The following is a 13145-nucleotide window of genomic DNA, read 5'->3' as shown; positions in this document are numbered from 1 at the left end:
TCTTATTTTCATCTGGGAAGTATAATTTTGGTAGTTTCTTACACAATATTTTAATCTTCTTTATTTGTTCCTTATCTTTTTCATCGAACCTATATTCTACATCCTTTTTTAGTTTCTTTTGTAAAGGTTTTAGATTTTCTGCTAATTTAGGTATATATTCTCTTACTTGGTTTACTAATCCTAAAAATGATTGTAATTTCTTTTTTGTATCTATGTTCTCATCAAGATTGATTATTTTTTGTACTATGTGTGTTTGCATTTTTATTCCATTTTTATCTATTTGTATTCCTAAAAATTCTATCTGGTTTTTCATAATTTCTGCTTTGGTTTTGCTTAAGCTTATACCAGAGCTTTCTATAATATGTATGAATTTTTCTAATAATTTTATATGTTCATCTTGTGTTCTTGAATATAGTAATATATCATCTATATATACTATACAATTCTCTAGTTGGTTAAAATAATTATCCATAAAATGTTGGTATCTTCCTGGTGTATTTTTATATCCAAATGGTAAAACATTCCATTCATAAAATCCTTGTGGTACTGTAAATGCTGTTAGTTTTTTAGATTCATCTTCTAATTTTAGATGGTAAAAACCTGATTTACAGTCGAATTTACTAAAGTAATTATATCCTTGGATTTGTCTTATTTTTAATATCTTGATAGGTATTGGGTAATTATATGTTTTAGTTTTTGCATTTAAATTTCGGTAATCTATAACCATTCTGCTTTTTTCTCTTTTTTGTTCACTATGTTTATTTACTATAAATGCTGGACTTGTATGTTTACTATTACTTTCTTGTATATACTTGTTATCTAATAATTCTTTTATATGCATTTTAAATTCTGCTAAATCATCAAAGTTATATTTTAAGGGTTTTTGTGTTATTATACTATTTTCTTCTATTAATTCTATTTTTATTTTTGTCTTATGTTTGTTCCATCCTTTTAGAGGGTTATCATTATATAATTTTTCTAATTCATTCTGGATTATTTTTACTTTGTCTATTGTAAATATGATAATTTCTAATTGGGTAGTTGTATTTTTATTTATATTTTCTAATTTTTGTGTGATTTTTTCACTTTCTCGTATCCATTCTGTAGTTTTTCGTTGTTTATTGTTTACCCTTTTTGCTCCTACTTTATTTTTACATGGTGTGGTAAACCACCAGTGTGTTTTTGTTATTATGTATGGGTATAATTTTTCTAAAAATGGTATTCCTAGTAACATATCTTTCGTAGTAAATTCAAAGTTATATATTTCTTCTATAATTAATATTTTATCCCATATTTGTATTTTTACATTCTTGGCTTTGTAGTTAATCATACTTCCTTCATTATTAAATCCTGTTACTATCATAGGTATTTTTAATTTTTCCCATTTATCCGTAGGTAGACAATTATATTTATATATATTAGCTTCTGCCCATGTATCTATCATTGGTGTATAGTATCTATTATAATATCCTTCTACTATGATTTTTGCGAGTATATATATTTTCATTCTTCTGTTCTTTTTATTATTATTTTCTTATCTTTGTATGTTATGGTTAATTGCTTATCTCCTAGACTGTATGGTTTTACCTTTTCTAACCATTTTATTCCTAGTGTAATATTTTCATTTTCGTTTTCTTGATATATTTTGAATTGTATTATTAGAGGTATTCCTCCAATAATTATTTCTTTTTCTGTTATTTCTTCATTTATTATTAATTCTTTAGGTAATTCAGGGCATAATTATTCAGTAGTTATTATTTCAGTTTCTGTTACTAATTCTCTTGTAATATAGTTTTCTTCTTGTCCTGTATTTATTAATATTTGATATTTTCTTTGTTCCATGATTCCAGTTATATAATAGTGGTATGTATTTATTTTTTCTTTTGTGTTTCTATTTAAATTTTTTGGGATTATATACTCTCTTCTTGATGTACTTATCCTTGATGATGTTGGTGTTTCATAAGTTAATTGGTTTGGTATACTTGATGTACTTAATCTTTCTTTTACTATTTCTAAATCTTCTTCCATGTCAATTTCTTTATAGCTATATTCATTATTGTCAATAACTGTAACTATTCTTTCAAACAGGTTTTCTATTTTGATTTTATTAATTTTATTTTTTGCTGCTATTTTATGTTTTGTTGTTAAGACGTATAAGTTTTTACATCTAGCTGTAAATATTTTACTTCCAGGTGTTAATTCTATTCCTGATATTTTCCAGTATAATACTAATGATTTATCTATATTCTTATCGTTTATTGCTATTGAATAATTGGCACTTATTATAAATTTAAATTTTTGATATATGAGATTTCCTTTTATTGCACTTATTATGCTTTTTTCTATAGGTTGTATTATTCTATCATCTGCTAAATATATTTCTATAGGGGTATCTATTCCTTCCCTAAAACATACTTTTATTAGTATTTCAGTTCCTCCTAGGTGTACATATTTAATTGGGTTTTTTGCTTTTATATCTTGTATTTCTTTGTTTATTATTCTTTTGTTTATTATTGGTATTTTGGCTTTTCCTTTTGTATATTTACAGTCAATTATATGTTCTTTTTGGCTAACTACGTAGTATTCTTCTTTTTGTCTTTTGAACCAATTTTTTATTGTAGGTACTTCAAATATTTTTTCGACACTGAGGTCTAATTCTTTTCCTTTTATTTGTTCAAATATATTATTATCAAATATAATTTTTTGTTCTGAGGATTCTTCATCTTTATATTCTTCACGTGTTATTACTTCTATTTCTTTTTCAGTCATTGGATTTCATCATCCTCTTTAGTTATTTCATTATCTATTTCATCTTCTGTATCTGATATTTCATATATACTATCTTCACTATCTAGTTCATAATCTATATATTCTATCTGCATATATTCTTCATCATCAATTATGATTTCTGGTTATTTGCTTTTTCTTTAGGTTTCTAGGTGCTTTACAGTCTTTAGCTATATGTCCTAATTTTTCACAGTTATAACAAGTACATTCTGTTAGTTTTTTTTTTGGTCTAAATGGTCTTTTAGTCTGATAATCTTTTATATAATATCTTTTTCTTGGTTTTTTATTTTTATATTTTGATCTATATTTATTATATTTCTTTGTTTTTCATTTTTTAATATATTTATTATATTTATCTGTACATCCAAATTGTGGTGCTGTTTTATTTTTATAATATTTTAAGTTTTTTATTAATATTTTTTCTATTTTTGTTTCTTCTTTATATTTTTCACATAATTGTACAAACCATTGTTGTAGAAATTTTATCCTAGCTCCTAAAGTATCTGTTACTCCTGCTTCATTCTAATCTTTTATTATTTTAGAATTAAAAGGTTCTGGTAATTTTGTGAAATATAATTTTCTTATTTCTTTGCCTTCTTCTGTATTATATGTTCTTTTATAATAATATTCTCTAAATGCACAAGTATATTCATCTATATAGCACATATTACATATTGCTAATTTTGTTATTAGGTTTCTATTTACTTGTTTTTCCTTATTTTGTTCTTCAATTTCTGTAGTCATACTACTAAATTCGTTTCTTATGGCTATTTCATATTTGTATAATATTTCTATATTTGTTATTGCTAATTCACCATTAAATTTTTTATTACTTCTTAAGGTATCTATACTTTCTTTTGTTAAATTGTGTAACCATAATTTTACTGTTCCTATGAGTGTTCTTTCTATATATCCTGGTATTTCTGTCATTCCTATTTTATTATCTACTAATTGTTTAGATATATATCCTATCCATAGTTGGATTGTTTTATTTATATCTGCTACGCAATCTAAATCTAAAAAATTATATTGTTCTGATATTGGTTTTGGTGTCCATTTTCTATTTAATCTACTATCCCATAGCGTATTATTTCTATCAAATTGTTCATAGTTAACCGTATAATAATTTGGGTTTATTCCTTTTGGATTTTTTACACCTGATGTACTAGGTTTTTCTTCCATATTTACATCTCCTGTATTTATTTCTACATTTTTTATTTTTTCTATATTTTCTAAAAGTTCTGTATATGTTTCACTTATTTCACTTGATTCCGACTTTTGGTCGTCTATATTGTTATCTATTTCTTCAATTCTGGGAATTTCTTCTGGTTGTAATATTTGTTTAAATTTATTGATCTCATCTGTTAATTCTATTTCTTTATTTTTCTCTCTTTGCTTGTTTTCATATAGTGTTTTTAACATATTTAATTCTTTTTCTAATGCTATAATTTTTGTGTTTTTAGTTTCTTCTAATTGTTGTATTTCCCTGTTTGCTTGATTTTTGATAATTTCAATTTCTTTTTTCTTATCAATTTCTTCATTTTTTTTACTTATTCTTGTCATGGCTGTCAAGCTATCTTCTAATGTTGCTGTTTCTTTTTCTATCATTAGGTATAATTGGTCTCCTATTTTTTTATATCTTCTGCCTAAATTTGAAAATATTATTTTTATTTTCAGTCCATCTTGGTTTTCATATGTCTTTTCATCTATAGCAAATTCTTCTTTGTTCATTTTTAATCTATAGCTCTGATACCATTCTTAGTTCCATTCTTAGTCTTCTTAGTCTTTGATACCATCTTTAGAAATTTTATTTATAATTTAATCAAATGTAAAAGCTTTTTCATAATATTCTTTTTGTAGTGGAATTAATCTAATTATTTCTTTTAAGTTTTCTAATATATATTCTATATATCCCTCATTGCAGAGTTAAACAATGTATCTTTCACATTAAAGTGGTTTATCACAAGCATTAACGAGCATTTAATGCTTGTTTTGTACTATTACTATAATTCAATAACACGTTATTTATTTTATCCTTTAAGTTGCTATCTTACTATAGATAATTACCTTTTGTTATAAATTACTTTAATTTAACGGGATAAAAAACTTATAGCTATCAATGAACTAAGATCGAACTCTTATTAAATTTAATAATGGCACATCCTCTTATTAAAGGTACACGTATGATCTCCTGCGAGATTCATTTAGATTTAAACAAGGTTTTTTCGAGTCTACATTTAAAAGAGACATATATTATATGTCGGTCAAATGATTGGTGTAAAGCACAGCTCCTACCAAGTTAAACTCTATCTAGGTTCTGTATTTCCTTAGATCTCCATAAAATAATTTCATTTTTATTTATAACTGTATTGGCAATTAAAAAATAAATCTCTATTTGGTTAATAATATTTTCGCGAGGTCTTGAAAATTTGAACTCCCACAGCCGAGGTTTCCACTCTCTATTTTTCACGTATTCACGTTATCCTCACTGTATAGCTTAGTTATTGTGATAGCGATACTCATTTTGTAATTAATTTGTTTTACATCTTACCGATTGTTACACAAATAGCCGGTCATATTTAATATTTAATTTTTTTAGCGGGTATACATAAATTATACATATATTGAAAGATACATATATTACACATCGGTCGGCTATTTTTAATTTAAGAGATTATGTGAGAGTCTATTTGAGTTAATTCTTCTTAATAATTAGAGGCGGACCTATGCTATACCGAGAGGGATCACCGACACCCGAAAAGTTCGGCAAAAATTCTATGTATATATGTATATATATTTAGAAAACAGTGATACATTAGTAGTGGGCATCCTATATACAAAATAAATTTTGGTTGAATCCAAAAGTGCACCCCCGATTTTTAAATCCTGAGTCTGCATCTGTAATAACCTTATTTTTTTGTGCCGACCATTGTGTTTTTATTAGGTACGACAATATATAATTGGAATCACTACTACAAAACTGGCAAAAATCGTCCATAAAAATCGACTGAAATCGGTCAGAAATATAGGAAAATCGACCGATTTCAATTCGTCGTAACAACAGTGGTCGCTAAGGTGTGGCGACCGAAGACGGTCGCAATTTTTTGACCGAAGTCGGTCGTTAATTCAACCTTTGGTTGACCACTTTAACTGACAGCTTTTGTTGGAAAAATAAATATACCGACCTCGGTCGGTATTATTTAAATTAATTTTTATTTATTTTTCAAAATAGCAAGCGAGTTCGATTGAAAATATAATTATTTGATAATTTTGCATTTCTTTTTAAATCTTAACAGCCCGGCCGAAGTCGGCCGGAATAATTAAAAAATAAATTTAAAAACATGTTATTTTCTGCATATTTCACATTGAAAAGATCGAGCGAAGTCGGTCGAAAAAGATGAATTTCTGAGTTTTAATATGAAAATTCCGATCGCAGTCGGTCGGTTTTCTGGGTAAAAATCTGGCAGAATATGCATGCTTTTAAGCTACACCACTTGCCAATTACAACCAATAATTATTCTATAATGGCAGCATTATATTGCTGCCATTCAACCACACTTAACCAACAACAACAATAATTAACCAACAACAGCCACAACAACAACGCTAATAACAACAACCACAACAACAATGCTAATAACAACAACCACCACAACAACGCCAACCACAACAACAACAATACAAATGTTCAATAACAAAATAATATCAACAATACAATCATCATTCAAAACTATTCCAATTAAATATCCACAAATTCAATACTTTGTTTAGCAATACACACCATTCAATGAGTGTTTTGTATTGCATCACCTCCATCTTCACTACTAGAAGCTTCATCGTCGGCATGGTTCGAATGATCACAACGAGAAGGATTAGCATCTGGGGAAGGCTCACGAGACCGGGGAATGGGGAATGGTAGGTAGTCTGATGAGTAGATAGATATGGTGGAAAAGATGTGTGCCTAGAAGATTGTTACCATCCATCAACAGCGGAGGGATGCAAGTGTGGAGTGGAAGGAAGCGAGGGTGTAGCACCATCATCATGATCAATAGGCCTCTTATCCTTCCTAGACCTACCTCGATCACTACCAGTCATCTGCATAAATTAAAGAAAATGTTAGAATTAAGAATATAAATCTATATAAGTTGAGAGCGCTTGAAAACACTAACATGTTAGTCGTCTTCGAAGTATCCTTCCTCGTCCGAAAATTCTTCCTCTTCACTTATTTCATTTTCATTAGGTGATTCTTCGTCCTCATTTTCTATGATTGTTATTTCCTCCATATCAACTTCTTCTAATATGCGTTGAGGATGCTCCAAGTCATTTCCAAACTGATCATCCATCATTTGGTTAACACTTGAGGTATCGTTTTGGTAAGCAACATCTAGCACATTCTCAACGTCCACCCTACCAACAGGCTTAGTTTTGATTACAACCAACCAATCAGCCTTATCCCTCCGCAATGGATATGGATCATAATACACTTGCTTAACTTTTTCTGCAATTATAAAAAGGACTATAGCGATCATACTCCCTCTTTTTATTAACCTCAATCATGTTGTACTACGAGTGTATATTTGTACCTCTTCTAGGTGTTGGCCAAACCCCTTGCATAGGAAAAATATGATCTTCTTATTTGGCCAACCTGAATATGATAATTGTAGAATCTCTTTGATCACACCATAATAATCATTTTTCCCATCCTAGTTACCTTCACCGCCTTTGACACACACCCCAATGTTATTGCTTTTTTATATTTGGAGCATTCCTCGGTGTGAAATTTGTAACCATTCACAAAATACTTAGACATAGTTGTAACTGTAGGTGCAGGTCCCCAAGATATATCTTTCAAAAATTGATTAACACTGTTGTTTGGATTATTGACCTACATGTAGTGTTAAATAAATCACAAGTAAGCAAGTATATTCACAAGTGACTAAGTATGTATATTTACATGTGAGAAAGTATGTAATATGCACTTACACACTTTTTAAACTATGCCTCAAATGTAGAATATACAACATCATGGCCAAATTGACTCACGAAGTCACTGACCGACACATTGAAAATTTTGTTAGTTGCATCAACCAAATTAAATATTAGTCCATGTAAATTAATCTTACGTCAACACTTACTTAAGAAAAGGGTTGAACTTCCGGACAATTTAGCAATCACTTGAGTCTTAACATCCTCCGATCTAAAAACATACAAACACTTGCACTTCACACAAGGACACCTAATCATCCCTCCGATTTGAAATGGTTCAAGTGACATTTCATGCCTAATAAATTCATTAACCCCTTCTATATATTTCTCCCTCAAAAATCGACCATTAGGATAATTCCTATTATACATCCAACTACGATATTCCATCTACACAGAGAACAAATAAATTACATGTTATATTAATTTTAAAGTTCACATATATCCCTAAATAAGTTCTTTTAAAATTTAATTAAAAGAAGTAATTTGAAAGTTCACATATATCCCTAAATAAGTTCTTTTAAAATTCAATTAAAAGAAGTAATTTGAAAGTTCGCATATATCCCTAAATAAGTTCTTTTAAAATTCAATTAAAAGAAGTAATTTAAAAGTTCATATATATCCCTAAATAAATTCAATTAGCTTAGATTGTAACATTACACTTAGTATTAGATTTAGAACTAGCTTAATATATATGAGTTGCACTTCTTCTGCGGCTAATAACACCTAATGATTGTTGGATAATTTTGTATTTTAGATAAAGAAAATTCAATGACAAAGGGTCACACGCTAAACAATTATAATAAGATTCTAAAGACCTCTACTATGAACTCTTCTAAAGGTTCAATGACAAGGCGACTACATTGGACAACTTTGGAAGTGCCATATAATAAGATTGATTTATCCTTGTAATTTATTTTAAGTTTTAATCATCAACTCATAATTATACACCTAAATTTAATTAAACATTAACTAAACCCTAATTTATACAATTAAAATAATTAAAATTACTTAAATTCAAAAATGTAGATAACTAACCTTGAAATGCTATTAGCACCTAAGACAAGTATCTAGGTCCTCCAAAATGTAAAAATCCAAAATTACACAAAATACCAATTCACAAAGAGGGGCTACAATACAAATGTAATGACCTGACTTGTCGTTTTGAATATTTACGCTCCTTTCAATTATTTGAAGTTCTAAATAGATTCATATGATGTATTATGACGTGTGTGAATCGTCGATTTTGATTTTCAGGTGTTTCGGGATTACTTCGGAAGACTAAATTTCATGTTGGAAGCTTAAATGAAAGGGTTGATCGGAGTTTGACTTTTATGAAAATAACTCCGGAATTGAGTTTTGATGATTTTAATAGCTCCGTATGGTAATTTTGGACTTAGGAGTGTGTCCGGAATTTTTTTTGGAAGTCCGTAGTTAAATTAGGCTTGAAATGGCAAAAATAAGAAATTTAAAGTTTGGAAGTTTGACCGGGAGTTGACTTTTTGATATCGGGGTCGGAATCCAGTTTTGAAAAATTTTATAGGTCCGTTATGTCATTTATGACTTGTGTGCAAAATTTGAGGTCAATCAGACTTGATTTGATAGGTTTCAGCATCGAATGTAGAAGTTGGAATTTGTTAGTTTTCATTAGGCTTGAATTGGGGTGCGATTCGTGGTTTTAGCATTGTTTGATGTGATTTGATTCCTCGAATAAGTTTGTATGATATTTTGGGACTTATTGGTATAATTGATTGAAGTCCCAGGGGCCTCGGGTGAGTTTCAGATAGTTAACGAATCAAATTTGGACTTAAGAAAAAATCTAAAAATTTTGGCCTTCTGGTGCAATCGCACCTGCGAAATTTTGCTCGCAGGTACGAGATGAGCATCGCAAATGTGGCATGGCGAGGGGCTGGGCAGTGTGCGCAAGTGCAGAGCTTTTGCCGCATCTGTGAAGCCGCAGAAACGGCTTATTGATCGCAGAAGCGAGTCCGCAGAAGTGGATAGGCGATCGCAGAAGTGGAGGCAAGGCAGCCTGGGCAAAACCGCAGATGTGGTTAATTATTCCGCAGAAGCGAAGGTACTGGGCAGTGTACAAAAAAGCAGAGGGGTCCGAGATTCTCATTTTTGGACATTTTAAACACGGGTTGAGCTGATTTTTCAAAGAGAATTCACGGGAAAACTTGAGGTAAGTCACTTGTGATCATTGATAGTCAATAATATCGAATTATCATTGGGTATTTCGACTAGATTACGTGTTTTTGAGGTGAAATTCAAGGATTTGGGCCTAGGGATTTCAAAATAAGAATTTAAGATTTGGAGGTCGAGTTGATGTCGGAATTTGGTAAATTTGGTATGGTTGGACTCGTGGTTGAATGGGCGTTCATATTTTATAACTTTTGTCGGATTCCCAGATGTGAGCCCCAGTGACGATTTTTTAGTTGAATTTCGGATTTTGTTGGAAAATTAGTATTTTCATATGGAATTGATTCCTATAATTTGTGTTGACTGTATCGAATTAATTGTGACTAGATCTGAGGCGTTCAGAGGCCGATTCGCGAGGCAAGCGCATATTGGAATAAAGAATTGCACGGTTTAAGGTAAGTAACATTTCTAAACTTGAAGCTGAGGGTATGAACCCTGAATATACGTGTTATGTGATTTATTTGGAGGTGACGCACATACTAGGTAACAGACATGTGGGCGTGCACCGTAGAAACTGTGACGTAATTGATTCTGTGAAATTGTGTAGTCAAATAATCTTGGCATTGTCCATGTACTTTCATGTGTTAAGGAAATCGAGCTGAGAATCATGTTAAAAATCTTGATGAGGCTATATGCCAGTATTATTGAGACCCACAGAGGTCATGTTGCCGTTGAATTATTTGTTTAAATTGTAATTTCGTACTTAGTCATATACATTCATTTCATATCATATCTTAGTCTCTGTTGTTATTTATTGATACATCGTCATCATTTTGGTCTAATTTCATGACATTTTGAGTCTGAGAGACTGGAGAAATTGATCACTGAGTTAGGCCGAGGGCCTTATTGTGAGGATATTATGGGATCGCGCTGCACGCCGCAACATGCCATTTTGGCTTTATATTTATAATTATTATATGGATCGGGGCTGCACGCCGCAGCAGGCATTATAGGCTTTATTATTATGGGATCGGACTGCACGTCACAGTAGGCCACATCGGCTTTATATAGCTCTTGGGCTGAAGGAGCCCCTCCAGAGCCTGCACCCCCCAAAGTGAGCGCAAATGTTTTTATATTTGCGTTGGACTTCCCAGGGAGTTGCCTTATTTATTTATGTTTGGGATGTACTTCCTAGGGCATAGTGTTGCCTTATATTTTTATAATTTCCCTGGGCATGGATCTTACCCGAATCATTTATTATATTTGGGATGGAGTTCCCTGGGCTGGATTGGCCATGTACAGTACTGAGTGACTAAGTGTCAGTTATTATGTATATATATGGGATGGATCTTCCCTGGGCTGGATTGGCCATATACAGTACTGAGTCATTGAATACTCTGAGAGTGTGAGTACATGAGTTCATCACTGTGCTGCATTGTATTAGACATGCATACTTGATATATAGGCATAGAGAAGTATTTTTCCTCATGCCATCTGATAATGAAATTTCTTATCTGTCGTTAAAGTTTTTGAGAAAAATCACAGATTTCATACTCACTCATATTTTTGGTGACTTTCGGCAAAAGAGTTGAGTTTTACTGTAATATTGAAAAGAAAATATTTATTTTCCTGGACTTTATACGAGCTGGGCATTTTATTATTGAGTTATTACTTTTGCTGCTTTAAACTGTATTGTTATGAGATGTTATCAATTATTGGTGTGGACTCTGACCTTGGTACAAGCTCGTCATTACTTTTATCTAAGGTTAGGTTTATTACTTATTGAGTACATGGGGTCGGTTGTACTCATACTACACTCTTGCACCTTGCGTGCAGATTTCTGATGCTGATGTAGCTACGTACGGCGGGAGTTGGATCTCAAGATGTACCTGCACTCCAGTCATTGCTGCCTCTTGTTCATGGTAGCTTTAGAATTTTTAATCCGTTCATGTATATTTTAAATAGATGATGTATTTTTATTTCACACCAGCTTTGTAAATTATAATCTTAGAAGCTCATGATTCGTACTACCAGTCCTTAGGGGAGTGTATTAGAGTCAGTTAAATATTAATTGAATCGGATTGTTGTTATTTGGCTTACCTAGCGGATGAGGTTAGGTACCATCACGACTAGTTGGATTTTGGGTCGTGACAAGTTGGTATCAGAGCTCTAGGTTCATAGGTTTTACAAGTCATAAGCAAGTGTCTAGTAGAGTCTAGCGTATCGGTATGATGACGTCCTTACTTATCTTCGAGAGGCTACAGGGCATCTAGGATAATTTTCCATCTTTCTTTCCTTATCGTGCAGAATTGATTCAGCTTGAAACATAACTCTTTGAATTCCTTCCACGCATTTGTGTCTGCATGTGAGTACTCGGTATCCGTTGTGCATCGCAGCTTAGGCTCGTTAGCTTTAGCTGTGTAAACTTATACATTTGGACTCATACGTCCGGTAGTGTCCCTCTAAGTGGAATTTGTGGATCGATTAGCGGTTGAATGACTATATGATAAGTATGATGTGATGTACAATCTCGAGTTGTGAGTGTGTTGAAGGATCTGTCATGCGGTTTAATTGTGGAGCGAAGTAGATTTTCATGTTGTGTTGATGAGTTCAAACTCAGAAAGATTAAGTAATTATGGCTGCGAAAGTGTATAGCAAGATGTCAATTTGAGGCAAAGCAGGTGGATTATCTCCTGTGGAGTAATCTATGTAGGTGTGTTCCTTGTAATGTTGTGTGGGGAGTTTCTTTTCTACCAACGGGGTCTATGTGTTGAGATTCGAGTTTGGATTGGTTGAGAAAGTTGACTTGACCGTCACGAGGATGAAGGCGAGCTTAGCGTATGCTTTGAGGTATTTTATGGTTTGTGTTACCTGAGCTTGTGAAAAATTTTCGTTGGATTGACTGCAGGATTATGACAATAGTAGAGTATGGGTATGGTGAGTTATCAGATGTTTTGTTATATGGATTTGAGCCAAGTGGGGGGAGCCTGCTATTGACAATTTGATTTTATGGTTCTGTGTTAAATACTAGTTTTGGTCCAAGGCATATTTGTGAATCGGTTAGGACTTGCAGAGGGTGAGGTCGAGGATGACTCGAGAAAGGAAATTCCTGGATACGGGTTACATTACACTTTATGAAAATATGAAAATCATGAAATGATTTAAGTGTTATTTGAAGGATGTAGTACGCACGGAGTATGAATTTGATTGATGGTGTTAAAGCAGGGTTACTA

Source organism: Nicotiana tomentosiformis, chromosome 1 (assembly GCF_000390325.3).
Source record: "Nicotiana tomentosiformis chromosome 1, ASM39032v3, whole genome shotgun sequence".
Taxonomy (NCBI): Eukaryota; Viridiplantae; Streptophyta; class Magnoliopsida; order Solanales; family Solanaceae; genus Nicotiana; species Nicotiana tomentosiformis.
The sequence above is the reverse complement of the archived record's forward strand: the minus strand, read 5'-3'. Positions refer to the sequence as shown.